General features: G+C 42.4%; 1 pseudogene across 1 annotated transcript in view; it reads left to right on the top strand.

Annotated features, from left to right (window-relative positions):
• Positions 1-13,717, top strand: part of LOC311244121 (metabotropic glutamate receptor 7-like) — a 121,811-nt pseudogene that overhangs the window by 47,740 nt on the left and 60,354 nt on the right. Inside the window, exon 6 of the transcript XR_014621002.1 lies at positions 2,461-2,600. The product of XR_014621002.1 is annotated as a metabotropic glutamate receptor 7-like (transcript). The remainder of the gene's footprint in view (positions 1-2,460; positions 2,601-13,717) is intronic.

Raw genomic sequence — 13,717 nt, 5'->3', positions numbered from 1 at the left:
GTTTGAATCCCCTGGCCTGGTTCCTCTGGTTTGTTGTCACGCTGCTGAAGTTGAAAGTGTGCTGGCTGGGAGAGGAGGAGAGGAGGAGAGGAGGATATTAGGAGAGGAGGAGAGGAGGAGAGGAGGAGATTAGGATAGGAGGAGAGGAGGAGAGGAGAAGAGGAGGATATTAGGAGACGAGGAGAGGAGGAGAGGAGGAGATTAGGATAGGAGGAGAGGAGGAGAGGAGAAGATGAGGATATTAGGAGAGGAGGAGATGAGGAGAGGAGGAGAGGAGGAGTGACATGGTAAGGACACTGCTGATGACAGGGTATTGTCTTCCTCCCACGAAGAGCAACAGGCGAAGCCTCTCCAATAGACCTCCGCCTCCTGGCTCATAGAGCGAGAACGCATGGCAGACAGATGAATAACGAGTAATGTAACTAATTATTTTCCCCACATAATTAATACATAAAGTAATTCACTACTAAGTAGTGAGTAATGTTGTAACAGGCGGGCAGAAAAGTGGCCATTTCTTTTAACTTGAACTTGAGGACTGCATACTTTTTTTGAATAGCTTAGTTTTATACTAACTATAGTTATAGCACATGCATAAGCCTGGTCTCTTTTGAAAGATGTGAGTTGAACTTGAACTTGTGTACTCACATTTTTCAGTAGCAGTTGCAAATCCATAGCCTGAAGTCGTATGTAATACAGGTCAAATTTTTGTTTTAATCCGTTCAGAAACTTGTCTTCTAGAGAGATCCGGGTAAACCGTGTGTCAAGAAAAAAGCTCTCAGGTATTCCATTTCCTCATCCACGTCCATTAATTTGGAATTTTCTTCACTTCTGGTTTTCGCTCGTCACCTTTCACCTAGATCCCTTATTCGCACACCCCCACATGGGATATCATTGGAAAGCTACACTCATTGGCTACAACCCTGACCAATAATTTATAATAATAGAGCGTCGGGAGTCTGGCGCTGGTAATCTGATGCTTATGCGTAAAAAGTTGCACGCCTGACATTATCGCCATGTAACTCGAGAACACGGATTTGGTCGAGTGAGGTGGCATTAGAACGGCAACAAATAGAGTTTTAATTCGGTAATTGATATGTTTGGCGAAAAATGCAGCCCCAAGCTGCTAGACTTTCATCTGTTCCGCCGGCTGAAAGAGGATAATACATTACTTTTTTTTGTAATAACCCCCAAAAACTGGCAAACTGAAGCAATTTCTCAGTTTCTCTCACTACTAACAGGATGACAAATGGTGACCTTATGAACACAGTGGACCTCGTGCATAAGGTATGAAGTGCCTCTCAATAGTTGCTGAATGAGACATGATCCTGCGGGACATCTGATTTAAAACACTATACCCTGCACACGGTCTGCGGCCATGTGACTTTACATGCTGTGTGATTCTCTGGCCCAAACGACAACATCCACACACACATCCAGATGCACTCACAGCAGTCGATGGGCGAAAGCGACCGTGCGCAAACAAAACATTTAACAAATCCATTTCTCGAGCACAGCGTTTCAGGTGTCCAGAGTCCTCACTAAGCTGATTAGTGAAATCTGCCAGGGCTCCGCTTGAGACGGCCTGCTACAAACAGAGACCAGACGGGTACCGTCCGCTGCTTTGGCTGACCTATTTCTCCTGCCGTCTTCTCCCGCTCCCGTCCGCCGTGTGGTTGTGATGCATTTCTCTTGATCTGCGGAGGTGCGCATCCATCCAGTCATCATTATAATGATATCAAAGATGTTAGAATGCACGGCTGCTCACGTGTCTTACTGGAACAGACCTAATGATGTCCTGTTTGACGGTACAGTGGCTCTCGGGCAGACTTTGTACATGCGGATCAGGTGAGGCGGTGATACTCTCTTGGTCAGCAGGGAACAAGCTTAGTCAGCCGTTACTATGAAGGTAAGATATATAGGTCAACGTCATAAGTAGCTGTTATTCCTGAATACATGCTCACACAAGGTAACACGGCCATGGAGATAACAAGCTGAAAGTGCACAAAAAAAGGACGATGGATTCAAAATGTTCCCTTTTCCCCCCTCACTCCAGAAGAGGTAATGTTGTGACACTAAGCACGGATGGCTGCATTTATATAACAGCTTTTATCCAAAGTGCTTTACAATTTGTTCCTCACATTTTACCCATTCCCTCACACATTCACACACCAACGGCAGAGGCAACCATGCAAGGTGCCAACCTGCTCATCAGGAGCATTTAGGGGTTAAGTGACGCTGCCGGGAGGAGTGGGAATTGAACCGGGAACCTCTGGATTACCAGACGACCGCTCTACCTCCTGAGCCACTGTTGCCCGCCACGGAGTGGGACCTCTCATGTTACACGAAAAAAATACAATTACATTTATTTTTTAATAAAAAATAAGCTCTTAACACCTCCATGCCTTTTGCTTTTATCCCCATCCTTCCCCCACACCCCACACACCCCCCTCCATCTTATAGGCAGCGCTGGCACATCTGTTATGTTTAACAACAACGGCGACGCCCCGGGACGTTACGACCTCTTCCAGTTCCAGATGACTAACTCCACCCCCCCACAGTACAAGGTGGTGGGACAGTGGGTGGAGACGCTCCAACTCAGGGTATGATAATATGATGATGACGATGATGGTGGTGATGGTAATGATGATGATGGTGGTGGTGGTGATGATGATGATGATGATGATGATGATGATGATGATGGTGATGGTGGTGATGGTGGTGATGGTAATGGTGATGATGGTGGTGGTGGTGATGGTGGTGATGATGATGATGATGATGGTGGTGGTGGTGATGGAGGTGGTGGTGATGATGATGATGGTGGTGGTGATGGTGGTGATGGAGGTGGTGACACTGATGATGGTGGTGGTGGTGATGGTGATGATGGTGATGATGATGGTGGTGGTGATGGTGGTGATGATGATGATGATGATGATGATGATGATGGTGGTGGTGATGGAGGTGGTGGTGATGATGATGATGGTGATGGTGGTGATGGAGGTGGTGATGGAGGTGGTTGTGATGATGATGATGATGATGATGATATAATGATGATGATGATAATGATGGTGATGATGGTGGTGGTGGGGATGATGATGATGATGATGATGATGGTGGTGGTGATGGTGGTGATGGAGGTGGTGGTGGAGGTGGTGGTGATGATGATGATGGTGATGGTGGTGGTGATGGTGGTGATGATGGTGGTGATGGAGGTGGTTGTGATGGTGGTGGTGATGATGATGATGATGATATAATGATGATGATGATGATGTTGATGATGATGGTGACAACAACAACAACAACAACAACAACAATAATAATATATAGAATATTTTTCTCATACTCAAATAGCTAAACCGAGGTGATATGACATCGATTTGAAATACAGCTACAGCATGAATCTACTTTACTGTTCCAGACGCTCGTTCATGACGGCCAACAACACTTTACATTCAAATGCAAAGGCACCTTTGTTGTGCTATTGTCTGAACGCTCACAATGGCTCCAGTGATAGATAACAACACCGTTTGAGAATTGTCCTCTTTATTTTGAGAATACCCACGCTGTGAAATGATGTCAGTAATGTTATTCCGATTGTAAAAACACTTAATTTGCACACAAATGAGCTCACATTTACATAATGGCTGACAGAGTTTCCCCCGGATCAGAAGAATTCAACTGAATGGCTTTGGTTGTTCGGCTGGCGGAGGAGGTCTGTTCCTATATAGTCTCTGCTTCCTTCTATTTTAGGGTGATTACAAACCAATTACTATTACTACACCATTATATTCCCATGCATTAGGTCTAAGTACTACCGTGTTCCATTACACAGAGAGAGAGCAATCTAATTCAAATGTAGCGTTGGAGTGAGCGTCCTGATAGATATTGAAATCATCCATGAAGAGGTTCACGTTGTATCCTGCAAAGACGGCAAATGATTGTTCAGGATTGCCACCACGCATTTATATTCATACACGTTTGTACTTGAAGTAAAGAAACATGATTATTTACAGCCGTCTTAAGCCGTACAACTGCTTCAGTCTTTGGTCACGAGTCCAAGTCAAGTCTCAAGTCTCTTTTTGGAATGATACGTTTTTAATCCGCTGTGCATCAGGTTGGAAATAACCGCTGTACAACATGGTTATTTCTAGGGAATGGACTTTGCTTTGCATGTTGATTATCTCAAATGTATATATTACCATTTCATATATTATCTTTGATCTACATCTATCGATAAGGTTGCATAAAATATCATACTGCAAAAAAGAGAACTTAGCTTTTAAAAGTTATTTTAAGCAAGGTACCATTGTTGCGTTTATCTATCGTTAACTTGATATAGAAATGTACCGTATAATGTAATGACTTTTCAAAATGTAATAACTTTTTCATTTAGAAGGACTTTAAAATGTAATAAACCCGGACAATGTAATAACTTGCCGGACAATGTAATACATATGCAGAATGGATAATGTAACAACCTTTCCAGATAATGTAATAATATATTACATTATCCTGTGATTGTTACATTATCCGGTGAGTAAAACCTTTTGGATGTATAATGGTATGGTTACAAGCCACTTACCAAACCACTTACTTTAACCCTTTCACTGCCGCACTACCAAATGGTTAACCCTTTCACTGCGACAATACACAGAATGTTAACCCTTTCACTGCCGCACGACAGCGGGTTAACCCTTTCACTGCCGCACTACAGAAGGTTACCCGTCGGTAGTGTGATAGTAAAGGGTTAACCTTCTGTAGTGTGGCAGTGAAAGCGTTAATATGAAGGGCGCTACATATGATTTGCCTTCTCCAATATGACTGATCTTGGACACCCCATACAATATGATTATTCCTAAATCATCAATGAACACAATCTTTACAAAGTAAAGAATTGTTGGCCATAATACTGTGGCTGTTGGGTACAGGTAGACAGAGACTGGTGTGTCACGCATATATCTCAACAGCACTGTTTTATACACCCATATTTATATATACACCCATATTTATATATACACCCATATTTATATATAGACCCATATTTGCTCTCTCCCCCATGCTTCTATAAAAGTATTATTTCCCGAATAAACAGCAGGTGGCATAGTGAGTGAAAGATCAATTTCACCAGATTAGATTTAATGAATTTGCCATAAAGGCATAGCTATTACAGAAATGACAACAAATGTGCATTAGGGGAAAAAAATCTACTGTACATCAATGAGCTGATTCTAACAGTATATCATAGTCATAGATCATGACTCAGATGTTGATTCAGTATGTAGCCTTGTTCTTCATAGACTAAATAGGCTTTCAATATGCCATCAATAGAAAGTGAAAGCATCCCTGCGGGCTGAGAAAGCCCAATTATGGCTGCCTTAGTTCCAACACGACCACCAGTGACATATTGTGAGGTTACTGGACTTGAGTTACATTAGAGTTATAATCAAAAAGATATTTGCCTAATTCTCTTAATTTCTACATTATATTACATTATACATAGCTCGTTAATAACTGTAACAGACAGGGAGGGAGTCCATTTGACAGGCTCTCCTGCATAAGCGCGAGCAAACCAGGCCAGGCGTACACACACACACGTTTGGAATGGATGACGGCTCGTTTTGGTCAATGCAGGAAAATGGACAGAATATTATCTTGAAGATGAAACTAAATGAACTGTTTCATTTATTTAGGTTGTGCCATTCTCCTACATTGTTCATAAATCCCTAAACATTTTATTTTCGCTTTATTTTATTTGACATGACAAATACAGTAGGAGGTGTGGCTTGAGAGTAGGTGAAGAGGTCGATGCTGGCAGTGAACATTAAATACTTAACCTGCAAACACTGTTCTGAGAGCACAGTATTGATTTAACTAAGAGATTCGCTGGGGGAAATATCTTTAATGCATAGGTATATAAATGACAATAGGTTCACTATGGCATGGATATTAACTTATTAACAACCTTTACCAAATAAATGTCAGTTTCATTAAATTAAAGTCACAACATCCACCCCACCAATGAACTACAGTTCATCTGCATTTCTAAGGAATACAACAACTGAATTTATATTTGAAATAAAGTCCCTGAAGCAGTGTGAATGGCACATGGTCTTTGTCTGCATCTTCATCTGCAGGTAATTTCCTCGTTATTCACTGTTGGATGGTGAGTATCTGCTGGAAATGGCTTATGGACCATTAAGCAAGTGTGAGTCTCTGACTGACCAAGAAGTGAGCTGGTGTCAGTAGCTATGGTTCGTTCACATCATTGTGCACATAGGTGAGGGGCCTCAAGTTTATTACAGCTTCAGCTTCTGTCGGGATGGTGCACATTTCCTCAACATTTTGTTTGGCTCTTCCAAGCACCTTTCTCAGAATGATTTTGACTGACCCGCTCAGGTCTCTCCAGAACCAGCCTTCTTTCAGCAATTAACTGCCAGGTGATGCCCTTTCCTGTGAAGAACTCTCTTAGCTGTGGATCTTTGATGCTCTTCCATAGTTCTCTCAAATCCTGATCAGCTCTCTTAAACATTCTGGCATTATCTGAGAAGAGTACCTCCTCTTCTTGAAATGTAAGTGTATTGCTCTCCTTACGGCACAAGTGAGCAATGAAATGTATGATATGATATCTTCATGGGAACCTGTGCCTTCACATAGAGCGGTCCTGTGAAATCCACACCTGTGACCTCGAATGGTGGTGAGTCCATTGTTATTCTGTCCTTTGGTATTGGTGCAGTAGTCTGTTGTCCAGTCTTTGCCTTGAATCTCTTGCAACTGTGTACACCTTCATGTGACTCTCCTAACCCTCTGCCTTGTCCTCAGAATCCAGTTACTCTTTCTGGTTTGCACTAAAGTGTCTCTTACACCTGCATGCAAATTATCGTCTCATGTTGATACTGAGCCAATATTTCTGTGTATCTGTGGTTGTTGGGCAAAATCCATGGGGGCTTCTCTGTAAGTAGAGTCAGAATACTGGAGCCTTCCTTCTACACTGAGCAGCTCATCTTCATTGTTTAGTTGTGTTTTAGTTCTCTGGAGTCAGTGTTGTTTTCTGCTTCGTTGAGCTCTTCTTCTGCTGTCAATCCACTACACATTGTTGTGCTTGAACACATGTTGGCTATACATCTCTTTATCCAGGCTGTCACTATGAACACTGTTTTCAGTTTACTGTACCTCTCCAGGCATAACACTGGTTTTAATATCTCTGTCTTGATTAACGAGCTGTACAGTGACCTGGTATCTGGACCTGAGTTCAGAGTTCACCTCATCTTCTTGAACATAATCCTCCACCCTTTCTGGCTGATCAGGTGATATCAGAACACTACAGTGGGGCCGTTCCACCACAGTGTGCTCTGCTCCAAATCCTGCACAGTTAGACCTTTTGTGGGAACGTCTTAACAATGTAAATAGTAAATGGTGCATTTATATAGCGTTTTTATCCAAAGCGCTTTACAATTTGTTCCTCACATTTTACGCATTCACTCACACATTCACACACCGACGGCAGAGGCAACCATGCAAGGTGCCAACTTGCTCATCAGGAGCAGTTAGGGGTTAAGTGTCTTGCTCAAGGACACTTCGACACGCTGCGCTTCTGACTACCAGACGTCCACTCTACCTCCCGAGCCACTGTCGCCCCCATGTGTGACCATGACTCTGGGTTGGTCAGGGATTGGATCTCTGTCACTCTGTTTCCACTTCTGAGCAGAACTAAGGGTGTTCCCTAGTCTGGCTCCTATCACAGCTCCCATCAACTCCAGTGTTGTCCCCTTGAATGGAGCCACTCTGGACATGGATGCAATTAGGCTTGTGGTCATTTCTTCATCTTTTGTTTCTCCCTGCAGATTATGCGACTGCACTGTAAGCCTCTTCAATTGCGTCATAGAACACATTTTAAGGTATGGGCTATTCCTCATCCCACCTGAGTCCTCTCTCCCACATTTCCTGGAACAGACACTTTATCCTGGTTGTGAAATGGGTCAGGAATCACAGAGGATCTGAAATGCAAGCTAATGATTACAGAATGCTTTTCCCTTGTGTTCTTCCTTTCATTCAGAATGTCAAGCAAACCCCTGAGGTCAAGCACAAAGACATTGGTTGCTGGTCTCCACACTAAGCCCAGAACCTTCAGTACTGACCCATGTGTCTCTGGCTCTATAGTGTAGTCCATCAAGCTCGTCTGCCATTTTTCCTTCAGATCAGGAGAGTTTGTCATACATTTGCAAAGGTCCATGCCTGCCGTAGACATAATGTTCCTTGCAGTCATTGTCACTGAGTGGGCCTCTGATACCTCCCTTTAACTTGCAATTAAGTTATCCACATAAAGTGAGGCTCTGATGGTCCCTACCACTTGTGGTTATTCTGACTCGTACTGCTTCAAATGCTTCCTTAAGATGCTTCGAGTAAGAATGGGCTTGAAGAAGCTCCACACACCACTCTGGTCATCAGCTCACACTTCTTCTCATCCTTCTCCTCAGTTGGTGGACCTGTAAGCCACAAAAATCTTACAGCATCCCAATCTCATTCGCCTTTATCTATGCAACTTCCATGCAGTCTGAACTTGATCAAAACGCTCATCAAATCTTGCAGTTTATCCTCTCAATACAGCATGATGAGGTAGGTAATTAATGATGTCTCCCTGCCTGGCAGTATTATATTGTCCCGTGGCACATCCATTCCTCAGCCAGTCCTTGTTTTAACTAGTCCTCCACCACATCATTGTATCTGCTGTAGAATGTCACAATGTGGTAGGAGTGGAGTGCAGGATGGTCTCAATGCCATGGCAGCTCCACCTGGTAATGCCCACCCTTGTAGATGGAGGTTTACTCAAACCGCTGTAGAGCTTCTACGTCCTCTGGGTTCTCAGACCTTTCACTTGTGATGTGACTCAAGCTTCCAGAATGCATGCAGCTGCTTGTCAATCTGTGCCTCCTCACAGAGATCTGAGAATATGCATACAAGTGGTCCTGGTTATGCTGGACACTGCTCTAATACTACCAGGCTCTCCGGCAATCTCTCTAACTGGTCTTGTACGATCCACCAATAATAATCTGAGCCAATTAGCACAGAAAGTTCAGGCTTGTCATCTCCAGGGAAGTTGTAGACCTCTCCTCTTCATCTCCTTCTGTATAATGATCTCCAGGCACCTTCGTCACAGCTGTGCAAACCTGAGGGGTCACGTCTGCCTCTATTTCAATACTCTGCCATTTGTCCCAGATGTTCACCAAGCTGGGCTTCACTATGTTGTGCTTCACCGTTGTCAGAGCAGGGGAGCCAAACGTGTGGAGGTTAATGTCCCTTGTCTAATGACGGGTCGTTCCAGTGCCTTCACCACATTCTCAGCCACAAAGCTTCCCCGACTGCCTCCATCTAGCAGGCACTATCTTCCTACCTGCTGGGCCTACCACCCATTCCTTGGCAATCTGTAGCAGCGCAGTGTTGTCTCACTGCCAGGCTTCATCTTATCTGCTTGGGGAATTACTGAGGAAATGGCAGTGTCTGTATTTTCAGAAATGGAAGGTGGATGTGTCTTATTTTCCTCACAAACGGCTGTGATGCCTTCCTCCACATGTTACACATAACTAGGGTGACCAAACGTCCTCTTTTGCGCGGAGCGGAGCGGCAGAGCTTGCGGCATTATGTAGCCGTAATCCCAGATGTTTTTCATTCGCCGCTTAGCTTAACTGGTATGCCGCTGTGCTGTGGATCCTGCGGTCCGTTGGTGACAAGTTCGATTCCCTTCAATTTTTTTTTTTTTTTTTTTTTTTACGTGCATTCTTTCGCAGGTTAAGTTTAGGCATGTTAACTTTAAGCATTGTTTCGGAGTTGGTTATGGTTAAGGTTAGGCATTGTTTCGGAGTTGGTTAAGGTTAGAAGGGTTAAGTTTAGGCGCTGTTAAGGAGCTGGTTAAGGTTAGAGTTTGTCTTAGAGAATGGCAATATTCTTTCGAAGTTGGTTATGGTTAAGGTTAAGGTTAGGCATTGTTTCGGAGTTGGTTAATGTTAGAAGGGTTAAGTTTAGGCGCTGTTAAGGAGCTGGTTAAGGTTAGAGTTTGTCTTAGAGAATGGCAATAGACAGCCTATTTCCGCACTGCCGCTCTCTCGCGCTGCCGCGGTCACATGGGCGTCGCAGCCAATCAGGGAAAACGCGGAAGCACGCGACGCACTCTTCCGCTGGGAATAAGCTACACGTGTCCTGGCCGGGACAAATGGGAGACAGAGTGCAATGCGAGCTGTGCGAGGTGAGAGTTTGACGGCAAAGTTGACTGAATTGATTGAACTATGCAGCTATGAAGAGAGAGAAATAAAATAATTGAAAAGTATTTATAGTGCTCCAGTAGCACACACACAAAAATAAAGTTTAAAAAAAAAAAAAAAAAGTATTTATATGTTTTCATAACTGAATAAGCAAACTGTCAGAGGAAAATTGGGACCCTGGAACTTTGTTTGAAGCCAGAAATCTGAATGAAAAGTTGCTGTTTAACTGCGGTAGGACAGGGCCAATAATTTTGTTTACAAACATTCAAAGTAGACTTATATTTGTTTCATGATGCCTCAAAATGATTTTGGTTTGATTTATGATGATTTATGACATGATGACACAAAGATATATTTTTTAAAGCTGGATTTTCTAATACAGAAGAGGTATTATTTAGTGCTGTCAATCGATTAAAATATTTAATCTGATTAATCCCATGAGTCCATAGTTAACTTGCGATTAATCGCAAATTAATCAAATTCTTTTAATATTTTTTTTATCTACCTTAAACAGATCTTTTTCAAGTTCCAAGTTTTAATACTCTTATCAATGAATAAAGTGTGCATGAAATAATAGGGGAAAGAAAACGTTAGGAACTTGTTACATGTACTCACACCCCCCCCCCCCCCCCCCCTCTCTCTCTCTATCACACACACACTCTCCCAGCTCTCTTTCTCTCTTGCCCCTTCCTCATCTCTCTCACCCCCTCCCCCCCCTCTCTCTCCTAGCTGTCTTCTGGCTAGCTGTCTTCTGCCTAGCTTAGGGTGACCAAACGTCCTCTTTTGCCCGGACATGTCCTCTTTTCACGCCCTGTCCGGGGCGTCCGTTTTCTTTTTAATAAATTCATGAAAATGTCCGGGTTTTATTGTTTTTCACGGGACAAATAAGCATGTACTGTAGTTAAATTGACTGGCGCGTTGCACTGAATACTACGGTAGGCCTACTCTGTTGCGTGTGACGTATTCCCAGAGAAGACTGCTTTCAGTGCTTTGTGGGCGGCGCTACTGCGCTCGCACACAAACAGAGGAGGAAGCGGACAGATCGGACCAGCATTAATACTGCTCATAATGCCAAAGCGAATGTACATTACAGATTAACTGCAGAGATAATTCCCAATTTACCGTCCCGGTCAAGACAAATGGGAGGCGGAGTGCAACCCGTGTAAAGCTTGACCATATGTTTCTGTGTCTAATAAAGCTGTGCGAGGCGAGAGTTTGATGGCAAAGTTGACCGAATTGATGAAGTATGCAGCTATACAGAGAGAGAAAGAAAATTATTTTAAACTATTTTGATGCCTCAAAATTATGTTTTGGTTTGATTTTTGATGATATAAGATGCTTATGATACAATCATTCTAAGGATTACGTGTGTAATAAATTAGTTTTGTACACTAATTGCAAGTTATGCAAATGTAAACAAATCCAAAACTGCATAGTGCACTTTATTATTAGTTACTTTATTAATTTGTATCTTTGCGAGGTTACTGTTTTATAATTTACATTACATTGAAAAGATACAAAGATATATATATATATATTTTAAATGTTCTAATACAGAAGAGGTATTATTTAGAACATGAATTAATATTTTTTTGTTATTTATTTTGTCCAGTAAGACTTGAAAAGAGCTATTATTTTGTTATAGGTTGATTTTTAGAGATGTGTCAGATATATTACTTTAGGCATAATAAAGCTTGTTGAGTAACTTTGGTTATAGACAGATATTATTTTGTTATATAAAATAATATAAATAATAATTTTCTATCCATACAGAGGAGGCATACTTTAAATATATAACAATTATAAGGCATCTTTGAGTAGAGTATCATTTAAGTATCTTGAGGCTGGGGGCAAAAGAGTGTCCTCTTTTTTGGAAATCACAATATGGTCACCCTACCCTAGCTGTCTTCTGGCTAGCTGTTTTCTGGCTAGCTGTTTTCTGGCTAGCTGTCTTCTGGCTAGCTGTTTTCTGGCTAGCTGTCTTCTGGCTAGCTGTTTTCTACCTAGCTGTCTTTTGGCTAGCTGTATGTAGTGCAGCTGCGGATGCCATACTCAGTTTCTTTAGTCTCATGTCACTGGAGAAATATGATTTGTTACATGGCTTGTGAGCAGACTGTCTCTCTCACTCTCTGTGATTGGATGATTAGCATAATTTGCAAAGCTCTCTCTGAGTCTCTTTACTCTTACATTCACTATCTTCTCCCCTTTGATCGCTATAATCAAGAGCTATGTCCTCTGGCGTCATCTGTAGCAGTATTGGTGGCTCTAGGCTCCTAATTTGAATTTCACATTCGTTATAGTATATAGCTATCTCAGTGCATCTGACCATTTCTTCACAGAAGTGAGATTCAGTAGCTTTGACATGTGCACATTTACAATGAGATCCTTCCTTCCTAATCTCTTTTGAAGTATATTAACTGCAACATCATAATTGCTGTCTGTTAGGGTGAGGCCTTTGCAGCTGGCCCTGTCAGGTACGTGTTCATATAGGTAAAAATATATATCTCTCTTGCAAAGGGCATTGCTGTGAATAACAGCATCATACTGGCTCCAAAATCCCTGCCATAAACTCACATCTCGTTGGATTTCATGAATCTTGGCAACTTGCTGTGCTGGGATCCAGCAGAATTAGCACTATAGCATAACTTGTCATAACTCACAGTCTCATAGCCATGTGCATTACAAACTGAGTGGTTACAGTACCTAATTCGGTAAAAAAAAGGTTGAGGATCCAGGTCCTTGGCCTGCTGTGCGACGTTTCATCCAAATCCGCCCTGTAGTTTGCGAAATTAGCTGCGAAAATAGAGACAGACATACACACATGCACACGTGCACACGTGTAACCAAACGCATAATCTCCTCCAGGCGCACCGCCTGGCTGAGGTAATGAACGCCATGGCAGCCATATGAATCCAAGGTGACAGATCTTGCTTCTGGTCTCCATAGCAACAGCGCTGTTGGTCTCATTACTGTTGCCACACACGGTGTAATCAGGAGGCTTTCCAGAGAAGCACCATTCATTGTCCAAATGACAAATGGCACCTTCATGCCCTCAGATGAATGGCAGATCATAATCTATCCAGACAACACAAGAAACAACACATTAGTCATACAGGTACACATGACAGAAACACACTGTAGACATTCTCTATATGTGTGTGTATGTGTGTCTGTATGTCTGTGTGTGTCTGTATGTCTGTCTGTGTGCGTGCTTGCTGACACGATAGCCTGGAAATACTCAATGTATTTGTTCTGAGGTAGATGTACTGACTACTGACGCTTTTTTACACTATTACGAGTAATACAAATGCAAATGGGAAAGTCGTGAAGCACATAGAAAGTGTTATTATTAATGTGTGTTTGTGTGTGAGTTTTCAATTTCATTATTCATCCATTTCAAATGATTAATTCCCTCCATCATGCCACAAGTATGACAATTATCACTAAATGGATGGAATTTTCTGTGT

The sequence above is a fragment of the Notolepis coatsorum genome, assembly GCF_963971535.1.
Source record: "Notolepis coatsorum genome assembly, chromosome: 17".
Lineage (NCBI taxonomy): Eukaryota > Metazoa > Chordata > Actinopteri > Aulopiformes > Paralepididae > Notolepis > Notolepis coatsorum.
Note: the sequence above shows the minus strand (reverse complement) of the source record. Positions and strands in the feature narration are given on the sequence as shown.